Source organism: Quercus robur, chromosome 5 (genome assembly GCF_932294415.1).
Source record: "Quercus robur chromosome 5, dhQueRobu3.1, whole genome shotgun sequence".
Lineage (NCBI taxonomy): Eukaryota > Viridiplantae > Streptophyta > Magnoliopsida > Fagales > Fagaceae > Quercus > Quercus robur.
Window position 1 is genome coordinate 66,355,804 of NC_065538.1, and position 25,415 is coordinate 66,381,218.

Here is a 25,415-nt window from a genome sequence, read left to right on the forward strand (position 1 = left end):
ATAATAATAATAATCTATCCCATAACATTGTGGCACTTTGCGTTTTCCAAAAATAAAAATAGGAATTAATAGTTTAATACACACAATCTTAGTCCCTATTAAACCCTATTCAACCCCAATATGAATAAAAATCCTCAATTATACTATAGTTAGTGGAGCATAAAGTGGAGACGAAGGATTTATATTCAACTAGTATCATCAAATATTAAAATAAAACAAAACTGTTAAGTTATGATTTTTCTCATAACATTAGTGTTGGCTTATTCCATGACAAAAAGTATTGTAATTGTATAAATTTGTTTCCTTGTATTTTTGTGAGATTTTATTGTATTGGATTTAATATTAAGTTGGTGATGACTCAAACTTAATTGAAGATCATTTAGAGAGAAAAACCCTAGATAGGTTTTCTACAACACACACACCCATCTTTTAGAGAGAGAGTTATTCATCCTTAGAGAGAAATCATTCTAACCTCTTCTTCTTCTCTCACTCTCCCATTGTCATACCTTGAGAGAAGATTTGTACCCAAACACAACCCATACCTTTTCAGAGTGTAGAGAGTGTTTTGGAGCTTGGGAAGTTTTGGAGATTTGCCAAAAGAAGTCGGTGAGACTTGGCGGATGCAATCGGGTGTATTGCGAGATCCGAAGAGCTAGAGAAGACAATACTTTGTTAAGTCAGTTGGTAGCAGGAGCTTGAAAGGCTCAAGTACATTGGGTAGATTAGGCTTGAAAAGTCTTTTTTTATTCATGTATTCCAACTTTATTCTCTAGTGGATCGATTTACCGTTTGAAGGGTGACGAAGAGATTTTTCACCGAATTCTTCGATTTCCTCTTCGATAACACGTCTTGGTGTTATTTTGTGATTGCATCTCTTCTCCCTTACTCTTGTACTTTACTTTTATTGTTTGTTGTTCATATTTATGCACTAGAGTAGTATCGGTTCATTGCACACATTTACTCTTGTATCCGGACTTTGATTAAGTAAGAGTAAAAGCAATCTAGCCATAATTTTAATTGGGGATCTAAACAAGCTCTTGTGTTTTACACAAATTCGAGCTTTCAAAAACAAAATTGTCATTGAAGATGCCATCAGAGACTGGAAAAAATTGCTAAAGTTGCCGAGAACACCACAATTAATCCATCAGTTAGTTGTTTGGACTTAGGAGTCTAAATCTAGAATTTTCAATTAGGGATATTAAAGTGGAATATCCAAATGTTACAATGACGCACAATAAACAGACAAATATCATTGGTTCAATACCTATCCAACACTTCAAGAGTTAGTAGGGTATGGAAATAAAATGTTTTGTGGAAATATTTACTGAAAAGAAAAGAAAAAAGACGTTATTGAAGGTATTTCTTAATTTCAAGCATAAGGTGGAAAGGAAGACAAATAAATTAAAGACAATGCATAGGAACCATATTTTATTAGAGATCAAATTCTATAAATATCATTTATATTATTTAAAATAATAATAATAACAACAACAACCTACGTACACCTTTTAATATCATTGTGCCAAGTTAAATTATTTTCAAATAAAAGAATAAGAGACTAATGCACAAAAATAATTTAATCGAATTTATTTTTAAAATATTTTTGGGGAAATATAAAGAAAGTAGGATCAATTGAATTCACAGGTCATCTTTAACATATCAAACTTCATACATTCACCTCATTATTATTATTTGTTTTTCACCTTTTTTTTTTCATTTTCGTTGATGATTTCAAAAACCCGTTATTTAATATAATATTAATACATTAATTCTAAAACAAATTTTTTAAGTACCATCCTTCAAACTTGGACTTGGTAACATATATCTACCATCCATGCAGGACACATATGACAGCCGGCCCTCAAATGGCTATTGGAACATTATATATCATAAACTTTATCTCTTCTTGCAGGCACAGTACTGCATTACTGCCGATTCTTGCACTGTCATGGAGACCCTTTCTTTCTTTGAGTTTCATTTTTATCGTGTCTTTGCACTATACTCTCTCAGCCCACACCTTATAAATAGGAAGCTACATACATAAGTATTTCCAAGCTTCCTATACATATATAGAATTTGCAGATGGCGTCCTCCATTCTCTTGTCTGGACTTCTAGCATTGTTTTTCACTGCTGCGTTGGCATCGGATCCTAGCCCTCTCCAAGATTTCTGTGTCGGTGACACAAACAGTCAAGGTACAAAATGAGCCTCAAACATGTATACTATTACTGAAATTTTCACCCAGTAGGCTTAATGTTAAAACCATAACTATATGCTGCTTTTCCAGTCAGTAAATATTTGTTCACATACTCGCATACATCATATCCACAATTGCACATGCAATATACACATTTTAAAATGCTTAAACATGGAAAGGAGATGTGTAAAGACCATGTGAAATAATTAAGCTGTGAGAGAAAATCATTAACTTTTTCTAGTAGCCTATATATTGTGACTTACGCAAATGGTTTACATGTTTCTTATTTGCAATATTATGCTTGGTGGCAGTGCTCCTGAATGGCTTGGCATGCAAGGATCCTAAGATGGTTGATGCCAATGACTTTTCAAGCAGTGGACTTCATATAGCTGGCAACACATCAAACCCCGCAGAGTCAAAGGTGACCCCAATGAGCGCTGCACAAATCCCAGGACTCAACTCTCTTGGCATTTCTCTTGTCCGTATTGACTATGCACCATGGGGTATTAACCCTCCCCACACTCACCGCAGTGCATGCCACCGAAATCTTAACTGTCTTGGAAGGCAGCCTTGAAGTTGGGTTTGTCACATCTAATCCTCAGAACCTCCTTATCACAAAGGTGCTACAAAAGGGTGATGTGTTTGTATTCCCAATTGGTCTCATTCACTATCAAAGAAATGTTGGTAATGGAAATGTCATAGCCATTGCTGCTCTAAGCAGTCAAAACCCTGGTGTCAACACAATTGCCAATGCAGTGTTTGGGACCAGGCCTCATATTCCTAGTGACATTTTGACGAAGGCCTTCCAAGCTATGAAGCACAGGTGCATTTCCGGATTTGGGTGCGGATGCGGGACTCGGTAATTTCTGAAAAAAGTTGGGTGCGGGTGCGGCGGGGTGCAACAGTTAAAAAATTATTAAAAATATTTTTATTTATATTTTTTATATATTTTTACTATTAAAATATTCTTAAAAAACACATTACTATGCTTTGATTCACAAAACAAAGAAAGAAGAAAGCAAGAAACACAAAACAAAAATAAACATAAAGATGAGACATTTATGACATGAATGGCACTTCTCTTCATCAATTTTGTCACCCTATAAACAAAATGTAAACTCCATAAACAAAAATCGTGGACTCAATTATACTACTAAGAACATACCCTTCACTCAAAAATAAAACATTTGTATCATACATTATCAAAACTTAACCAAACAGCAAAAAAATAAATAAATAAACAAAAGCAAAAGAATTGGGGACGAACCTGGTTCTGATGGTTGTGGTGGGCAAAAAGGGAAGGTTTTGTTTATGAAGGGTTTTGGGGGTTAAGAAGAGTAAGGGTTTAAGGCCGATTTCAGCTTGATTCAACCATTTCGATCGCCAGCCGATACGACCCAATTCAGCCAATACAACCCGATTCTAACCGAATCAGCCCGGTTTGGTGCAAATCTGTGAAAAAAAAAAAAAATCTCTAACGTGGCACCGACGCGCGGGCAGCCGCATCGGACTCAGGGGCAACACCCTCCCAACCACATCCGTGCTTCATAGCTTGCATCCAGTCTAAGCTCTAGACAAGCCATGGCCATTCCATTAATTATGTTAAAGAACCTACTCCTCCCCACTTTTTGTACTGAGTTTGTCTTAGCCTCATTGGAAGTTTATGTGCATTGTTTTGCTGTGTTTTTGTTATATTTGTAATTTTATTATTATGATTCTTTTGGTTTCCTTTTGATTTTCTTTAATAAAAATATAGTTTTTATGTACTTTCCTATTTCTTTTTCTTTTTTATTTTGAAGATTTATGTGCTTTCAATTGTTTTTCTATCATTCCATCTAGAATCTTATGAATGTCAAGCAAAGGTCTAGCAAACATTCTGTTAAAAATTTTAGTCAAACGAAGTTAAAGCAAGGTCTTGTAAACTTTATGTCTAACATTCACTTGAGAATTAATGATTTCACTTGATTATGTCTTTTGAAACTTAAACTCTTCAACTTGCTTCTTGACTCAACTTATATAAACCAAAATTGAATAAATTACAACCCTTACAACACCTTTTCTTCATATAAGAATTTAGTTAATCACATCTCCCTTGACAATTCTGTGGCAAAACCGGGGAAGTCAATAACATCCTAGTACTAGCCATACTGGAAAAATATATCATACTAACCATTAAACAGGTACCGATACTCCTCCAAAATGTATTGAAAAAATTACCAGTTTGTACCGGTTGTATTGGGTATATTTCAAGTGTTTCAACTAGAGATATATATATAGTAGTAATCTCAAAATGGTACACTAATACTATGGGGGGGGGGGGGTGAACTTGATTCAGAGCCGAGGCCTAAAGGCCCAAAAAGTCATACTTGAAGAGATGGGTCAAGCCCATCAATGTGGGTAGAAGCTAGAGCGCCTGAAGAGTAAAGGGTAACTCACCAGAATAGTTCCTGTGGAGATCTGAGTTAGCTACCAATACCATGCTGAAGAAGCATGGATCGTCCTTTAGAAAACACAAGAGGGACAGCGAGCAACCGATTCCCCTTTATTATCTAAGGTGTCATTCTCATCAGATTTGTCTCATGAAACACCCTGAAAGGATAAGAATCACAAAGGCAGTCACCTCCACATTCAGGGACGGAACCAGGATTCATACCTAGGGGCGGCCAAAGCTTAAAACCAAAAAAAAAATTATGAAAATAAAAACTATCTATTTCATATTCAAGAAAATACTACCTACAAAATAAGTATTTCTTAAACATTTCATATTATAAAACACATCAACAAAGTATAACATACAAAATAAATGTTTCTTATTTTGTGTGCGATTTTTGTTTAGTCCATATTTATTTATTTTTATTTTGGTTTTGTAGTTAAAGGGGCATGAATTTTATTTATTTATTTATTTTCTTGTAGGTCAATATCTAAATATTTTAGAGGAAGAGAGACAAATATATATATATATATATATATATATAAAAGGGCAAATCTTAATTTTTTTTATACTAGTTTTTTTTTTTTTTTAATTGGGGGGGGGGGGGGGCAATGGCCCCCCTCTTGCATAGTCTAGGTCCGTCCTTGTCCACATTAATGAGAGGTTCTCTACCTAATCTCTTCCACATTAAATGTATATAGGATAGCCTAAACAATGCAAACACTCCTAAAAATCCTATTTCATGATGAAAGGGGGGTAGAACAGAGGGGTGATGTGACAAGTATCCCGAAAATCCAACTGGAAGCAAGCTAGCTGGGGAGATAAGGGAAGGGAAAATACCTATAAAAGGGAAGGAGGCTGCAACAGAGAGGGGGATGAAAAAGATTGAGGAAAAATTGTGGAGAAGAACAAGAAAGAGGAAGTGATAAGAGTTGGGTAAAGTAAACTTTTACTTGATCTCTGTACCTCGAGAAAACAATTTATGTATCTTAGAATAGTTCATCTTCACTCCTGCTTTCTTAATCAGTTGTTTGGGCCTCCCATTGTGGAATTTCAACCTTATGTTTATGATAAATAAATTGTGCAAGTCAGTCACTTAGACATTTTATCCTGTTACTGTTGGTTTGAGTTTTTGTGTTCCCCCACAAGTACCAAAATATTTTGTTCTCTAACTAGACCGAAATGGTCTCCTATATGAAATTGACTCTCTTTGGCAAAAAAAAATCACAAAACAACAAATCAATGAAATACAAAATAACTTTATAAATCACTGGGGGGAAAATTAGGAATGCTTTCTATTACATGAGACTTGGACCATGCGTTCCTAAAATATGAACCGATACATATAAATTCATAGAGAACATGTATAGAAAAAAATTAGCAACATACAATAAGCTTTAAATACATAAGTTTGTATTTAAAACACACGAAATTAAGAAAATCAGCATCAACTCACAATACTACATCCCTTTTTAAAGTGAAATGACAAGGAAGATGAAGTTTTTAAGCTCTTAAGTAAACAACTTTATGATTCCCCCTTAGTATTGACCCTCTACATAAGCTTTCTCCTCTATGGAAAATTCATTTTGAATTCAAAATATATTTTTATAAAACCATTTTTGAAAAATAAAATTCTAAAATAAGAAAATATCTTGAGAGCAATGAAAAAACGCAATGAATAATAACATTCTCTCTTTCACTATATGCATATTAAACCTCATATAACCCATGTAGATATGCATGGAGATTGGAGACACATCTAATTATAATTAGTTATGACTATGCAATATAGCTTTCAATGATATATACTTCATACATCAAATTAATTTTATTAGGGAGAAACCACTAAAGTTCTCAAAAATGCCACAATTAATCCCCTGGTTAGTTATTTAGGGTCTAAATATAAAATTTTCAATCTTGGATATTAAAGTGGAATATCCAAATATTACAATGATGCACAATAAGTTGTCAATATCACTGGCTCAATACCTATCCAACACTTTAAGAGCTAGTATGATATGGAATTAAAATGTTTTTGGGAAATCATATAAAAAAAAAAGATGTGCATACGTTGTCGAATGTAGTTCTTAATTTTAAGCATTAGATGAAAGCCAAACACTTCCTTCATTGTAATGAGAGATTTCATATACAGAGTCTAAGCTTTTCCTAACACATACATGGTTAAACTGTTGGGATAGAAAGAATCCAGAGAGAGAGAGAGAGCCTTGGAATGTTACTTGGACGATGGGATGTCTTCTTGATGGATGAAGGGTATATGCTAAGTGTTTGAATGATGTTTAGTGTAAGCTTCTCCTGATTTTATAGTGGGGATTGGCTTGACTTGGTGGGAAATACTAAGATCCCACTACTGAGAAATCAGTATCTTGTTTTTGCATAGCTAGGGCAATGGGTATATTGAGGCCGTTTGGATTGCGCGTTTCAGTTTCAGCGTGTTTTTTTTTTTTTTTTTTTTAGTGCATAAACAGTAAAATCACATGAAGTTACTGTGCAGAAACAAAAATCACTATTCATACACTATAGCAGTACTGTTCACGCACTGTAACAGCACTGTTCACGCATTAAAAAATATTAAAAATTGATCCCACGGCACTATTCACACATTTAAAAATTATTTTGCTACAGTGTTTTCAATTTTCAGTTTTCAATTTCAGCAACAATAAGTTCAATCCAAACGGACCCATTATATCATTTATATGCACCATCTTCTTGCACCCCATAGTTGGGAAATATATGTATGATTTGTTGTTTTTAGGTGGAGAAAAGAAAATTTAGCTGCATGGGATGGAAAATTTTATCCACTAGCTGATGCCTTTGGTTAAAATCAAAGAATAGTTGCACCTACGAGAATAGGACACAACTGAAATCGTATTTTTAAAACACAATTTTGCCATTTTACAATTGTAATTGAAATTATGTTTTGAAAACAAGATTTTACAGGTTATCTATACGGATGTCTGTATAACCATAATTAACAAAAATCAAAATGACACATGATCGGGCAAAGAAAACTCCACACATCCCATAACCATCTAGGCGTTAGTGATGATTGATGGGCTGGTGCGGTTTTAGATGTTAGTGGGCTAAAAGATCCCCTGTTTTGCCCATCCATTTCAAGGTCCAAACAGGCCTCATTTCATTCATTCATTTTCGGCCTAAAAAAAGTGCTTGGTTTCGCCCACTTGGGCTGGGCCTCAAACCTCAGAGAAGTCAAGCCCAAAACCTCAGCCTTCACAGTCATCTTTCACATATCAAACATCATAAAACTCTTTATTTTTATATTTTTGTCTTGTTGAACTTGTTCTCTTTTTCGTTGATTATTTCAAATCAATCATTTAATATTAATACATTCTTAAAAATAAAACAAATAAAGTTTTTAAGTGAAGTGAAGCATTTATAACTTGGACTTGGTGGCAGATATGACAGCCTGAGCCGGCCCTCAAATGGGTTTTTGGAACATTAGAAGATAATTTAATTACTTGCCTGCCTGCAATACTACCGATTCTCGTACAGTCTAATTGGCCAAAACTCTTTCTTTCTTTCTTTCTTTCTTTCATTTTCCTTTTTTATTGTGTCTTTATATTGTCCTCTCTCAGCCCCCACCTTATATATAGGAAGCTCCTACATACATGAGTCTTTCACAACCAATAGGGGGCAAACCATATTGTTCACAGAAATTACTCATTTCATATTTAGCTTTTCTTTTATTCTTTAATTGGTGTTTTAACAATTTTTCATCATTACACATATTAATACCAAGTTTTTTAATAGTACTGAAAATATCACCATAGGTTAAATTATCATAATCAATAGAATCATTTTTACCCATTAATTCTTGTTTTACCTTATGAGCAAAGATAGGAGACAGACCGTCAATAAACTTTTCTTTCCAATAAGGTTTATGACAATCTTTCCGGAGCATCACTCTGGAAGTAAAAACATATTGATACCATCTGTAATCAGACATAGTAGGACAACTCAAATTATTCAAATAATCAGAAACACGAGATGAAATATTGGATAGAGTACCAACAAAATGTTTAAGAATAGTATAGATCAAGGTATTAACACCATCAGGAATACCACGATCAATACTTTCATCAAAAATAGACAAACCTTCATCATTCTTTTTAACAGCATGTTTAATAGACTCTCTGGATTCTTCAGTGATATATGAATCCCACCATCCACAAAGAGTACCAGAAAAATCAGTAACAAGTAAATTAACAATTTCAGGTTGATCAAGATCATGGTTATTTTGATAAGCAATACCAACCATAGACATATGACTCATTTTATTAATGATTTCCTGTTCAGACAAACCATCAATATTCCATTCATAAAGCTTATCAGCAGAAACAGAAAACTGTGTTTGAAAAGATCTCTCTTCATACTGCATATTAGGAGGAGTGGGTTTTGAATACCAGTTTTTAGTAAAAGACATGGGTTTGGAGTTTCCAACAAATCTTTTAATTTCTGGTAAATCATCATTAAAGGTTCTTTTTGCAGAGACAGAAGAAACAGTATCAGAATCCGTATTTTCTTCAGAAACAATCTCTTTTTTGGAAATAGGTCGAGCAGTTGGAGTACTTGTAGAAGTACCCTCAGTTTTAATTTTTAAATCAGAAAGCATTTTTTCAACAATTTCAAGAGTCTTGGACTGAGAAGTTTTAAACATAACTTTTTCTCTTTGACTGGGTAAATCAATCAAAGGTTTCTCAGTTTTGACAAAAACAGATTTTTCAGAAACAGGTTTTTCAACAATTTTTTCTTCAATACGGTCAAGCTGTTGACCAATAATATGTAAAGATTGATTAGTAAAATTGTTTTGTTCAATAAGATTAACAATGGGAGTTTAATCATCATCAATTTTGAAATGAGAGGCCTTCACTTCCTCTTTTGTTACTTCATCCTTCTTAGTAGATATCAAAATTGGCTCAAGAGGAGGATGACTAGACCTAATAATGGTTTTATCTATTTTAACAAAATTTGATTTCTTTATCACATTTAAATGTTGGTTTGAAACCTCATCTTTTGAAACATAATGGTTTTCAAGAAAATCAAAAAACAAAATATGTTTTTTCCATTGATTCATCTTTCCCAACCATTTTCTCTTAACACGGTCTTTTTCAGACTAAGCAAAATTATTTTGGAAATATTTTCTTTTAGGTCTGTTTTTTGAAAGCATAAACTCATTGTACAGAGAATCCCAATCAATTTCAAAATCATCGTTTAAAACAGTTAAAACTCTTAATTGATTTTGGTAGACAAGAGGATTTTCAATAGAAGGAGAATCAAAATCTGATGGAGTAACAGATACAAAGTCTTCTTCATCATCAACAGCAACATTGCCATAAGGAGAGGAAGATTCAGCTTTAGTAGAATAGAAAGGAGTGCTAACTTGTGAATTACTACTGGAAACTCCTTTTAGCTTTAAATCATAGGGTTTTTCCAGATTCTTTTTCAAAAAAATCATAGGATTTTTCCAAATTCTTTTTCAAAAATTCATTGATCTCTTGATCTCTTTTTGAAATACTTTCAGATCCAGCAAAGGAATGTCTTCCTTTGTTGATCCTCAGAGGTGGATTATTTTGAAAACTTATTTTAACAGTAGCATCAAGATATTGTTGAATATGAGTGAGATCAAGTTCATCAAAAAACAGGTTTAGCAGGAGGGGATTCTTGTTCTAACAACCAATCATTAGGAAGCTTAACATCTTGCCATTGAATCATTTTTGGAATTTGAATTTTAGCATCAGGGTTGAACATTGAATTAACATGGTTTTACCAGAAGGTTCTCTAGGGATTTTAGCGCATGGGTTCATTTGAGTACCCAGTAATCTATAATAAATGCGATAAATCAAATCAAAAGGCTTACTACCTTCTTCCATGTGATAACCAAATGAAGCAATATTCAATGTCAAAGTTTTAACAATATTAGGATCATCCAAAGCAAGAGTAAGATCAAGATAACAGTTAAAATAAACAGGACCATCATACATAGAAGCAGTAATCCTACCAAGAATGCTATCTTTAAAAATCTTAAATCTAGCATCTCTTAAACACATGAGAACAAAAGCATTAATACCCTTTTGGGTAAGTGGTTTAACAGCAACTTGAACTATACCAATATGCAAATAACTGAATTTTTTAGTAGCAAGGAAGTCATTAATATTTCTTTTAGTGAACAAACAGCATTTTTCATGAACTTTAGAAATAGAGAAAATTTGTTCAACAATTCTGGCTTTGTAAGCAGAATGAAAAGCAATTTCAACAAAACTTGTTTCATAAACAATTTTAGTTTCAACTTTAGGAACATTCCAATTACGAAAATCAGGGATCAACTCATTATCATCAATAGTGTGATCTTCTTCATTTACAATATCAAGAGGACAACTAGTCCTAGAGCTGATAGAGGAGTTGGATCTCCACAACCTATCCATACTATCCTAGGTTCAACACTCAGTTATCATGTTTTTCTCACAACCGTTGCATTTCATAACACATACCCTAACCAACCTTATACCTCTCATGCCCTACACGCCCTCTCTTGGCTCAAACGGGCCTTAAAGTTCGGTTCTAGGAATTCACTTTACGACTAGGGTGGTGCCAACGACGGTAAGAAGGGAACACAACAACGGAATATCAAAGTTTCGGGTAGACACGGACAAGAAACAAAGACACAACAACACTATCACCGACCAGAAAATAATGGCTCTGATACCATAAAGGGGGAAGGACGCACAGCTGATGGGAAGATACGGAAGCACAGTAACATTGTAATGAAAATATCACCATAGGTTAAATTATCATAATCAATAGAATCATTTTTTCCCATTAATTCTTGTTTTACCTTATGAGCAAAGATAGGAGGCAGATCGTCAATAAACTTTTCTTTCCAATAAGGCTTATGACAATCTTTCTGAAGCATCACTCTGGAAGTAAAAACATCTTGGTACCATCTGTAATCAGACATAGTATAACAACTCAAATTATTCAAATAATCAGAAACACGAGATGAAATATTGGATGGAGTACCAACAAAATGTTTGAGAATAGTATAGATCAGGGTATTAACACTATCAGGAATACCACGACCAATACTTTCATCAAAAATAGGCAATCCTTCATCATTCTTTTTAACAGCATGTTTAATAGACTCTCTGGATTCTTCAGTAATACATGAATCTCACCATCCCCGAAGAGTACCAGAAAAACCAGTAACAAGTAAATTAACAATTTCAGGTTGATCAAGATCATGGTTATTTTGATAAGCAATACCAACCATAGACATATAACTCATTTTATTAATGATTTCTTGTTCAGACAAACCATCAATATTCCATTCATAAAGCTTATCAGCAGAAACAGAAAAATGTGTTTAAAAAGATCTCTCTTCAAATTGCATATCAGGAGGAGTGAGTTTTGAATATCAGTTTTTAGTAAAAGACATGGGTTTGGAGTTTCCAACAAATCTTTTAATTTCTGAGAAATCATCATCAAAGATTCTTTTTGCAGAAACAGAAGAAACAGTATCAGAATCTGTACTTTCCTCAGAAACAATTTCTTTTTTAGAAATAGTTCGAGAAGCTGGAATACTCGTAGTGGTTCGGGCAGCTGGAGCACTTGTAGAAGTACCCTCAGTTTTAACTTTTAAATCAGAAAGCATTTTTTCAACAATTTCAAGAGTCTTGGACTGAGAAGTTTTAAAAATAACCTTTTCTCTTTGACTGGGTAAATCAATCAAAAGTTTCTCAGTTTTAAAGAGTGGCACAGTAATATTGTAATGAAAATAAGATACGTATCTTGAAAATAAATAACTTGAAAGCAAGAACAATTATAAGGCAGTAGAACCAGCCAAGTATATATGAAAATAATTCAAAGTAAATGAAAGTAATTTAGAACCGTCTGTTATGGTGGTAATCCGTCTAAAGTGGCGGTAGCAACAAATATAACAATGAACATAAACTGAAAATACTTGTTATTGAAAGTAAGATAAACACTTACAGTAGTAATGAATACAAGATCTCAACAGTACAAGTTAACAATTACAAAACTTGAACTAGTCCTAGTTAGAAGATTTGTAGAGTTACAAAGTTTGTAGTGAACAAGGATGAACAAGGTAGTAATAGTGGAAGTAGGGTGAATTCTCTCTCTAAGAAGGCTTCCTAAGGGAAGGAATTCTAAGGGAAAAGAAATCTGAAGTAAACTTGAGTTAAAAAACCCCCAAACTTAAGGGACAATCCCCTTAAATAGGCAAAATTTCAGAGTGAACAGTGTCATGAACAGTAAAAAGTGAACAGTGTCAGTGAACAGTAATCCATGAACAGTAAAAGTGAATAGTATTTTTTCCACTTTTTGACTTAAAAACATCTGAACTTTTTTGTCCTTTTCTTGGTCCAAACATTGTCAGGAGAAACATGGCAATAGGAATATCATGCAAGCAATGTACGTAGATTCTCTTTTCTTTTTAAAAGACTTCAATATGACCTTTGTTGGCTTTATTGAAACCTTTGTCAGACGCATCACTTCATATCATCTCTTGTCTTCATATATCATCATTTCATATATATATATATATATATATATATGAAATGATGATATATGAAGACAAGAGATGATATGAAGTGATGCGTCTGACTATGTAAAATAAGTTGTGTGAGAAAATTTATTAACTTTTCTCCGTATGGCTTATATGTTTCTTATTTGCAATATTATGCTTGGTGTGCAATGCTCCTTAATGGTTTCACTTGCAAGGATCCTAAAATGGTTGAAGCTAGTGATTTTTCCAACAGTGGACTTGATCATATAGCAGGCAACACATCAAATCCTGCAGGGTCAAAGGTGAGCCCAATGACCTCTACACAAATACCAGGAACTCTCTTGGCATTTCCCTTGCACGTATTGACTACGCACCATGGGGTATCAACCCTCCCCACACTCACCCTCATGCAACCGAAATCTTAACTGTCTTGGAAGGTAGCCTAGAAGTTGGGTTTGTCACGTCTAATCCTCAAAACCACCTTATCACAAAGGTGCTACAAAAGGGTGATGTGTTTGTATTTCCAATTGGCCTCATACACTATCAAAGAAATGTTGATAATGGAAACACCATCGCCATTGCTGCTCTAAGCAGTCAAAACCCTGGTGTTATCACAATTGCGAATGCAGTGTTTGAGTCCAAGCCTCATATTCCTAATGACATTTTGACGAAGGCCTTCCAGGTGTATAACAATGTTATCAGCTATGTCCAATCTAAGTTCTAGACAACCCATTTATGAATATTTTTCCATTAATTTATGAAAAAAGAACCTACTCCTCCCCACTTTTCTGTGCAAGTCTGTCAATTTGTGTGTTATAGCCTCATTGGAAGTTTGAGTGCATTGTTTTGCTGTTTTTATATTATATTTGTAATTTTATGATTCTTTAGGTTTCTTTTTTTTTTTTTTTTAAATATAGTTTTTATTTACTTTCGTCTTCTTTTTCTTTTTTTTTCTTTTTTGAGTAGATTTATGTACTACCCTTTATTCGTCTTTCATTCCATTCAGAATATTATGCTTCAAATTATGAACCTCATTTGACAGCATGTTTTTCATTTTAATATAATCTCCTGTAAACATTTTCATTTTAATAATAATGAAAATAATAAAAGATACACATTTTAGTAATGAAGTGGCCAATAAATGTAGAACCTCTTAAAATGAAGAAATGGTTACCGTAGCCTACTTACAAAATCTTTGTAACTAGACATCTATATATCCTCAACAAACGATTTGTTTGCCTTCTTATCAAAGTGACCCCATAACTCTGAATTTCCTCTACATGAACTTTTTCCACAAACAATCCTCGTTTGCAACAACCTAGACTTTTGGTGGTCCAAAGAGCTCTCTAGAAGTTTTCGACCAATGAACTTATTTGCAAAGGTTTATAGTTTTTTATTTTTGGTTTGGATAAACGACACTTACAATGTTTTAATCTCACATGTAAAGCTCAAGGTTGGATTCTTGATATGCTCTTGTATGGCAGCCTCTCTCTCTCTCTCTCTATTAAAAGTCTTAGTGTATATAGAAAAAATAGGTTAAACTAGAGGCATAACTGATCGGTTTATTGTTCACGCAATTTTCACTCAGGTTAATGTTAAGCAGTGATCTTGCAAGCATCCTATTTAAGTTTTAGTCAAACAAAGTTAAGCAAGGTCTTGTAAACTTTATACTTGTCATTCACTCAAGCGTTAATGATTTCACTTAATCGTGTCTTTTGAAACTTGAATTCTTCAATTTTCTTCATGACTCAACTTAATACAAACAAAAAATTGAATAAATTACAACACTTTGTTTTGACATAAGAATTTAGCCAATAATCTCTCCTTTTAGCGATTCCGTAAAAAAATGTCATGAAACAACAAATCAATGAAAAACAAAGTAACTTTATAAATTACTAGGAAAAAAAAACTAGGACTACACATTCTATTACATCTTTTTTTGAGTAAAAGAAACATGCCTTCCTAAAATGTGAACAAATACATTAAATTTATAGTGAACATGAATCGGAAAAAATGACCAACATAAAATAAGCTTTAAATACAATGATGCAGATACACATAGAACCTCATGTGACCTATGTAGATACATAGAGACACGTCTAATTATAATTATTTATGACTACGCATTATAGTTATCAATGATAATTCATACATTAAATTAATTTTATTATTATGATTCTTTTTTTCTTCTTTTGATTGTTTTTAATTAAATTAAATTAAACCATATACATACCGTCATATAACATTATGCCAAATTTGAATTTTTTAATAAACGCATTGGGACTAATTCACACAATCACAATCCGAATTACCATATTCAATCAATATAATCAGAATATTAAAATAAAAAATTTAAAATTTAAAAATTTAAATAAATAAATAAATAAAAAGTCAAGAGGCTGTGGAAGACATTGTTGGAGACTGGGAGAAACTGTTAAAGTTGTCGAGAACTGCACATTAATTAATCCCGTGGTTAGTTATCTAAATTTTGCTATCATGAATATGAAAGTGGAACATTCAAATATTACAATGATGCACACAATAAGTTGTCAATATCATTGGTTCAATACCTATCCAACACTTAAAGAGTTAGTAGAGTGTGGAATTAAAATGTTTTAGGGAAGTCATATCAAAAGAAAAAGAAAAAGGACATTGTCAAACGTAGTTCCTAATTTTAAGCATAAGATGGAAAGCCAAAACACTTCCTTCGTTGCAATGAGGGCCAAAATGGGCTTTTACTCTTTTTTTTTTTTTTTTTTCCAATATTTTGTCCCATTTCTCAAACTATTTAGGGAAATGCTCTTGTTTTAAAACTCGATTTTCTAAAAGTCGAGTTCCAAATGTAAAACTCGATTTTTGGACAATAGAGTTATAGCGAACATGGACTTAAAAATAAAAAATATAAAAATTGGAACTCGAGTTCCAAAAAAAAAAAAATTCAAGGAACTCAAGTTCCAAATTTTTTTTTTTTTTAATTTTTAGTTCTGTATAACTCGATTGTCCAAAATTCGATTTTTAAATTGGAACTCAATTTTTAAAAAATCGAGTTTCAAAACAAGGACATTTTCCTAAATAGTTTGAGAAATGAGGCAAAATACTGGAAAGTTTAAAACAAAAGGGACAAAAACCCATTTTCTCCTTGCAATGAGAGATTTAATATACACAGAGTCCTAAGCTTTTCCTAACACGAACATGGTTAAATTGCAGGGATAGAAAGTATCTACACAGAGAGAGAGAGAGAGAGACCCTTGGAATGTAACTTGGACAATGGCATGTCTTCTAGATGGATAAAGGGTATATTCTCTCTGAATGATCTTTGTGTAAGCTTAACTTGATTTTATAGTGGGAATTGGCTTGACTTGGTGGGAAATACTAAGATCTCACTAAAGAGAAATCAATATCTTGTTTCTGAATAGTGCAATGAGTATATTATATGCTAATATGCACCGTCTTCAAGTGGTTGCACCTCATAGTTGGACAATAAATGTATGATATGTTGTTTTTAGATGGGAAAAAGGAAAGTAAATTTAGCTGCATGGTATGGAAAATTGTATGCACTTGTCGATGTCCTTGGCTCGAGTGTCTTTAAGGATGGCACTTGGTTAAAATCAAAGAGTGATAATAATTACATATGGTGTGAACGGGATATATAACTAAAAGTCATGTTTTCAAAACACAATTTCACTCTTTCACAATTATAATTAAAATCGTGTTTTAAAAACACGATTATACGAGTTATATGTAACTAGCTATGTGTAGTAATAATAAACGAAAATCCAAATGACACATCAACAAAGAAAACTCCTCACTCCCTACAATCACCTAGGCGTTAGTGGTGATTGATGTGTTGGTGTTGTTTTTAGGTGGTAGTGGGCCAACAAATCCCTTGTTCAGTTCATCCATTTCTCGGTCCAAATAGGCCTTATTTCATCCTTTCATTTTCGGCTTAAAAAAGACTGTTAGGATTCGTTTATTTGGGCTGGGCCTTAAAGCGCAGATAAGTCAGGCGAAAAAATCAGCCCTCAACAACCATATATTTAATCCATTCTATTCTTTTTTTTTTTTGGTAGCAATCCATTCTATTCTATAGTAGTGATAGATGGAACTCAAATTCTATATTGTATATCATTCAAACATTATAAATTCACCTTTTTGTTTTGTTTTGTAGAACTTGTTCTCTTTTGCGTTGATTATTTCAAAGCAATGCATTCTTCAAAATAAAAATAAAGAAGTTTTTAAGTGAAATGAAGCACTTATATATATGTACCGTCCTTGTAACTTGGACTTGGTGGCATATGTAATGTGACAGCCGGCCCTATAATGGGTTTTGGAAGATTAGGAGTATGTTTGGAATCCGCTTATTTTGTTGAAACTGAAAACTTTTTACTGAAAATATTGTAGATTAAAATAAAAATTAGCTAAAATGGTACAATGAAACCCATGAATAATACCAAAAAGTACAGTAAGACCCATAAATAGTAGTAAAAATAAGTTGAAAAATAAAATAAGATGACTTTTTAATTTAAAGCCAAACACACACTAGATAGGTTAATTTAGTTGCCTTCTTGCAGGCACACTATAATACTACCAATTCTCGTACAGGCTAATTGGCCAAATACTCTTTCTTTCTTTGACTTTCTTTATTATTTGTGTCTTTTTTTTTTTCTTTTTTGAGAAAAATGTAAGGTAATTTTATTGAATAAAATCGATTTGGAAAACATCATCCAAATCAAAGGGTAGCTTTTCTACCCAAACATCACAATCTGCAGATAAAACTGTTCTTCTAGTGAGCACATAAGCTAACTTATTTCCTTCAAGTCTCGCATGCTGAAACTGACACTGCTGTAAATGAAGCCGCTGTCTGCGTGTCTCCTCTATGACATTCCCATACAAAGTCTTACACCAGTCACTGGCCTTCAGAGCATTAACAACCTTAAGACCTTATGAATACTCAGCTCTTGTGCAAATAAAATTGCTGTGTGTGCTGCCGTTGCTTCAGCCATCAATGAGTGAGGTAGATTAATTTTTTGCGACAGCGCAGCAATTATCTCTCCATTCAAGTCCCAAATCACTACCTCGATACCTGCTAAACCCAGATTCTCAAACGGAGCAGCATCAAAATTTATTTTATAGAAACTCTCTGGAGGGCGTGACAACCAAACTGAAGAAGCTCGCACAGTCAACCTTGCAGCTGGTTTATTTGTCTCCAAAAACTCCATCACTAAAGCTTTAGCTCTATCTCCGACTTCATGAAGTGGCCAGGTAGACTGATTTTCTCGCAACAGATTACACCTCTGCCATAAACACCAAGCAATTGTAGAAAACAATGCAACGTGGTTACCCGATCCGTTAATCATCACCTCCTCCAGCAAATCAAAAAAAGCTTCTATGAGGTTTCCTATAATACTTGGCAAAACTCATATCTGAATGCCAAACTTATTGGGCTTGTTCACACAACCACACATGATGCATCAGAGATTCTTGATAATCCCCACATAAAGCATATATATCATCAATTGGAATATGCCTAGTCTTTAGGTTCCGCTTTGTAGGGAGTCCCTTGCAGCTCGCCAAACAAAGTGACAGATTCTATTTGGTGTCCGAATCTTCCAAATTCCCTTCCACACCCTGATTCCACCATCCATTGAAAAAGAGCTTGGTTTCTGGCTATTTGCATCAGCTTCAAGAATTCTATAAGCAATCTGAACATATTAAGTTCCATCCAAATCTTGGAGAGAGCCAATAAGCTCTTAAATCCTAATCTCATCCAAATCTTTTCTCTCCTCAATGGCGGTGACCTTAGCCCAGAAAATTTCGGGTAAAGATCTCAAGATCTTCCTCACAACTTTGGCATCTTCAATCTTCTCTCCAAGATTGAGTTTGGCAATCACAATCTCATTTAGTCTTCTAAAAAAGGAATCGAATGACTTATCGTCGCTCATCTTTAATTCCTCAAATCGAGTAGTGAGCATTCAAAGCTTGGTGTCCTTGACCTTCTTGGTACCTTTGTAAGTTGTCTCAAGAATGGTCCACGCCTCTTTTATAGTCTTCACATGCGAAATCTTGTGAGTAGAGACCACAAAAAATAGAATTAATAGCTTTGCTATTGGCGTTTGCCAAAGCAAGAGTAGCTTTATCCCATTCGGATTTGGCTGTTGTAGGTCTTACCCATCCATTCTCAACAGAATCCCACACCGTCTCATCAATAGCATAAAGAAAAACACGCATATATATTTTCCAAAAAGCATAGTTACTCCTGTCAAAGTAGAGAGGTGCATTAAGAGATTGAAATTTATCCATCTCACACGAGGTCTTAGATCACACTAGGATATTGAAATTCGACAAGTGTACCCATTCTGATACCAATTAAAAGCTCAGATTTGTGCTAAAACATAAGAGCTTGTTCAGACCCACAATTAAAAATTACGGCTAAATTGCTTTTACTCTAACTTAGACTAAGTGCGGAACAAGAGTAAATAAGCGCAATGAACCGATAACACTACCCTAAGCCAAATTCATCCATCATCAACAATAAAATGAAAGTTTAAAGAGTTGAGAAGAGAGATGCAAAAGATAACACCAAGACGTGTTATCGAAGAGGAAACCGAAGAACTCTGCAAAAAACCTCTACGCGACCCTCCAAGTCGAAATCGATTCATTAGAGAATAAAGTTAGAGTACACGAATAACAAAAGACCCTCCAAGCCTAGTCTACCCCATTTACTTGAACCCTCCAAGCTCCTGCTACCAACAGACTTCTCAAAGTCTTGTCTTCTCTAACTTCCTAGATCCCACAATTCAGCCCAATTGCATCCTTCCAATGCTTCCTAACAGCACCAAAATCTCACTTGACACTCAGAATGGATGTGGTAAGTGTTTGTATTTCAACTAACAACCTCTCAAAGATTTAGAGATGGAGAGGTAGGAGTTGAGGAAAATCACAAGGAAATGTGTAAATGATTGTGGGTATAACAATCTCTAAATCTCAAGTGTATTTGCTAGGGTTTTCTCTCTAAAAAGCACTCCTTACAATTCGTGGATAATAAGGGTATTTATAGTGTGAGTAAAGAATTTGGTAAAGCAACACAACTTTTTGCCAAACAGAAAGTTTCTCGGGTACTTTACGGGTTGGCCTTTCTCACAAAACACTCGCGAACCTGACAGCCAGGCATGACTCCTCAACTTCCAGTCATGTGCTCTATATGTGGCCTTTTCGCGGATTGCATCTTGCTAGCTACTCACAAGCTAGTCGCGAATTCCACTGATTCACCTTTTGATGCTTGATTCTTCACCGATTTCTCACACTCATCCCTCACAAATAAACCCACATACATACAAAGAAAAATGATTGAAGAAATTACAATCAAATTTGGCACAGAATTAAAACCAACACAAGATAGTTGAAAATTACAACTTTATAGATTCGAACACAAATATGCTTCAATTTGTTTGAGGAATGGATGGAAAATTTTTAAAACAGAATTATAACGAATTTCTAGCTATGAGCTTGTTAGAAATCCTTTGTTCTTCATGCATTCTTCCTCTTTAAAGGTTTGTGGTGGAAATTCTTTAGGGCATTGAAGGTTTGAATCCATAAAGCTTCTTCGATTTATGGTTTGTTAAAGTTTCTAGAGGCTTTTGAGCTTGATTCCCATGAACTTTGAGATATAAGAAAATAATTTGGATGATATCTCTTTAAATCTTCTTCTTATTAGAAAGTTGAAGTTCTTGAAGTTCCTGGAGGGCTTGATTCCAGCAGAGCTTCTACATTGCTGAATCTTCTTGATGCTGCTTGTGTTGTGGGTGTCTTCCTTGATGTCTTAGTGTGTCAATTTGTGATAGGTCGGGAACTTTCCCTCTCTACACCCCCTACTAAGAAGCCAATTTTTTGCTTTTGCACAAGGTAATGGATATGCACCATTTTCAAGCACTGGTTGCACCCCATTTTTTTGGTTTTCGAAATAAGATTTGGTTAGGAAATTTTGTTTTATCCACAAGGGAAAGGGGGTTACGTTTTCCATTGAATTAGTTAGCTCCTTTGTGAGGATGAATGAAGGAAGCCTACTTTGAGATTGCATGGGTAGTTGGGCAATAAATGTATAATATGTTGCTTTTAGAGAAAAAGGGAAAGCAAATTTAGCTGTATAGGTCACATTTTCAGTTGTGTTTTGGGCATCAGGCATTTGCACACAAGGTATGCAACTGGTTTTTCCCTATGGAATTGAATATACCCGTTAAAGTCCTTGGCTCGAGGGCCCCCAATATGGCACTTAGTTAAAATGAAAGGATAGTGTTAATTATACACACATCTATCCACACAAGTAAAAAACAACTAAAATCGTGCATTGAAGACATAATTTCAAGTTAGAAATCGTGTCTTCAAAGCACAATAAAAGTTGTTTTTTGCGTGTGTCGGCAACAGATGTTACAAAAAAATGAAAATGGCACATCAGCAAAAGAGAACTCCATATATGCCTTAATCATCTAGGCGTTAGTAGCGATTGATGGGCTAGTGTTGTATTAGGTGGTAGTGGGCCAACAGATCCTTCGTTTTGTTCATCCATTTCTCCATCTAAATAGGCCTCATTTCATCCGTTCATTTTCTGCTTAAAAAAGGTGCTTAGTTTCGCCAATTTAGGCTGGGCCTTAAAACTCAGAGAAGTCAGTCATGCAAAAACTTTCAGCCCTCAACAAATAATATATATTAGTAAGTTGCTTGTGCAATGCGCAAATAATGTTATAATTTTTTATATAATTTTTTTTTTTTAGAAAATGTTATACATATATTATAGTATATTTGTTATAAAACTTTGCTAGTAATGAGTTTAATAATAAGCAAAAAAAAAAAAAAAAAACACTTTGGAGTAATTTTGTGTAATAAAAGTTGATAAAAACATTAATTTATTTCATATTATTGATCTTTATTATGTGATGTAATAAAGACCTTCATTACTAAATCTTTTTTTTTTTTTCTTCAATGTTTTGTTATTGTGGAATGGCGATGCTTGATGGTTATGTACATCATAATCTATTTCTTTATTTTCAATATTTGAAGTTTGGTCCACCCCTATTTGTTCAATTTTTGAGCTTTCATCACTTTTTCCTTTTGTTGCATTATTTGTATTAATCACTAATGAATTGGTATTGAAAGACTCTTGACTGGATCTTACAAAGTTTGGATTTGCAAATTTGTTGTTGCTAAGATTTTTCTTAAGTATTTGCATTCATATTAAATTTCAATGATATGACAGTTTTTTGTAAATGTTTTTTTTTTTTTTTTTAATTTAGGAACAGTGTAGCAAAAGAGTTAATATAGCACATTGGGTTGTGTATTTTTTTTTCTTCCATACCTTTTTGTTATTTGAAGGTGAATCAAAAATCATAGTAATTGTGTAATTTTCAAAACCATTCTATAGATTGAATTCATTCAAATGAAGTATGAAAATGCATTTTTTTTCCTAAAATTTTCTTCAAATCATGTGGGATTCCTTCTCTAATATCAATATGCATATGAGGAATTTAATATATATTATGATCAATAGTTTTACGATAATTTAATTATTTAAATAAGTTGTACCTCAGTTTATTTCTCAGCATCTTAATCACAAAAGTTTTTTTTTTTCAGTTGCATCAAAAACTTCAATTTGAATCTTGTATCAATGTTGCTTATTGTTCCTATAGAATCATGTTCTTTATCATTCCTATCATTGGATTTTTTTTGAAAGAAAATATTATGTAAATGACATTTTGTGAGATAGTATATGCTATTTATTAGACTTTTTTTTATTATAACTTTTAGAAATATGCACTTATTAATTATTTCAGCCACCTCAAGAATCTCAAGATTTATATATATATATATATATATATATTTTTTTTTTTTTTTTTTTTTTGCACCGGTCGATGACAAAGAGAATTTGCCTGCATAAATTGCATAGAACATTGTTAATAGACAAAAGCATATTGAATTGAAATTGAGAAAAAAAGGAAGAGATGATTTCATGAGAATGAAATTTTCTAGAAGTATCATTTATACAGGGGAGGAGGAAGAAAGTTTGTAAGTGAGTAAGAGATTTAGTTTTGATTTACTTGTGGGAAGGGTTAGACTTGAATCATAATATGTAAAGTAATAACTAAGCTCGGGTTTGTCATAAGGTTTGGTCAATTTTTAAAAGGAAGTCAATATTATAGAGAATAACATTTAGTCTAATTGTCAAGAATAGCCCACATTTTATATAATAGTAAAAATAAGTTAATATAATTTATTGGGCAACGGTAAAAATGGCTAAATACAAAATTAAAGCGTCACATGGCAGGACCTTAAGTACTCTCGCATGAGCTCTCTGATTTTATATATATACTAGTATTATGCCCGTGCAATGCACGGCTTAATCAAAATTCATATGTAAATAATTATTTTATTAATTTACTTAAAATAAATAATAAAAATAAATGAACATTTTACATTTAAGTTACATAATGAATGCATGATGTGTGAGACTAAGGTATCATAAAATGCATATATATATATATATATATACACATATATTATTGAATGGAAGATGGTAGAGGTACCTAAAAAATATACTTCATATATAAAACGATTTTCAATAATACATTGAACTTTAAGGCTCAATTATTCACATATATTTAAATAGAAAACCCTTAAATTTAATAGTTAAAAACTATCCAAAACAATAATTTAAATCATGTTTAAGTAGAAACCTCAATTCAATAATAAGGAACAATCTAACTTTATTAAACATTTAAAATTTAGAAGTAGAGAGAGATTCACATGAGAATTTAATTTTTGTCCTTGAAAGCATGGAAGAAGAAACTTAAAGTTTAAGTCATGTGCATTGCATGCTAAATGTGTGTATATGCATGAAAAATTATATGAATTTAACATTTATTATAGAAAAGAGGTGGTGAAGTCTTAGCCCTATCTAGTTAATTCTTGTTATAATCCATTTGTGTAGCATGTGTATATGCATGAAAAATGATCTTAAAAAGTTTGAAAATTAGAAAATTACTTTGAAAATTAGCGTGTGTAGCATGTGTAGCGTGTGTAGCATGTGTAGCATGTGTATAATCCCTTTGTGTAGTAGTTAATAATTAGAAAATTACTTTGAAATTTTTTTAAACCAATCCCTTAAAAAAGTTTTAGCAGAATTTAAATCACATTAATAAATTATGTCTCTTCAATTTTTTTAAAAAATCATGTTAATAAAAAGTTACTAATAAAACTATTATTAGTAAACATTTCTTAAGCTTATCTATTTAGCTTTATGGTCAAATTTATATAAACTCTTTTTTTTTCTTTTTTTCTTTTTTTCTTTTTTTGAAGAATATAAAACAACCAAAAACCTATGAACAACTATTTACATTCAATATAAAGAATATAATCAAACTTATTCATAATTTAAATAAGAAATTAAGACAAATTATAAATTAAGATATAAATTTAGAAAAATAAAAAAGAATAAACCTGTTTGTTTTTTCTATCACTTTGAGAGATGAAAGAGTGAGTATGTAACTAAAACCTGAACTAATTATTGTAAAAGAGAATAAATGAGTACAAAAGTTTAATATTATGAATTGAGTTAAAACATATGTGAGAAGTTTTTATTAATTTTTTTGAAGTTAAAGAAAAATAGCTTAAACAAAATGAAAAAATAATAATAAAGAAATAATGCATACCTGTCATGGGATTTAGGCATTCACGTATTGGAATAAACTTCACTTCAAAAAGGATTTATATATATATATATATATATAAAAGTAGAGTTTCATTTTATATAGAATATAAATCCTATTGGAATTAAGATTTCTAATCAATTTGTTTGTTGCTATCTCATAAATCCCATAAAAAGTGGAATAAAAAAAGGTCATATGAATAGAAAGAAAAAAGAAAACTTTTTTTTTTTTTTTGGAAAAAAGGAAACTTTTCTTTTATAACTAAAACAAACAAACAAACAAACAAACAAACTTTTTTTTTTTTAAGAAGAACAAACATTTATTATTATGGGGCCCAATAATTCGTGGGCCAGGCCCATTTACTCGTTGGGGCCCGAAGGTCTAGGCCGAGGAAAGTCATAGCCCAGGATCGGTAATACAAGTACAAAATAGCATTGGGACACAGCCGAGGACGATTCAGTCCTCGGTATGTCCGAGATCTCACAGGAAGGAGGGGCAAAAATGGTATAGAAATAGCTTGGAAAAAAAATCT

The 25,415-nt window shown here is 32.9% G+C and overlaps 2 pseudogenes; both read left to right on the forward strand.

Annotated features, from left to right (window-relative positions):
* The first annotated feature begins 2,082 nt into the window (after nt 1-2,082).
* On the forward strand, nt 2,083-3,059 carry LOC126728568 (putative germin-like protein 2-1; annotated as a pseudogene).
* A 10,316-nt stretch (nt 3,060-13,375) lies between these two features.
* On the forward strand, nt 13,376-13,911 carry LOC126729146 (putative germin-like protein 2-1; annotated as a pseudogene).
* The last annotated feature ends 11,504 nt before the right edge of the window (nt 13,912-25,415 follow it).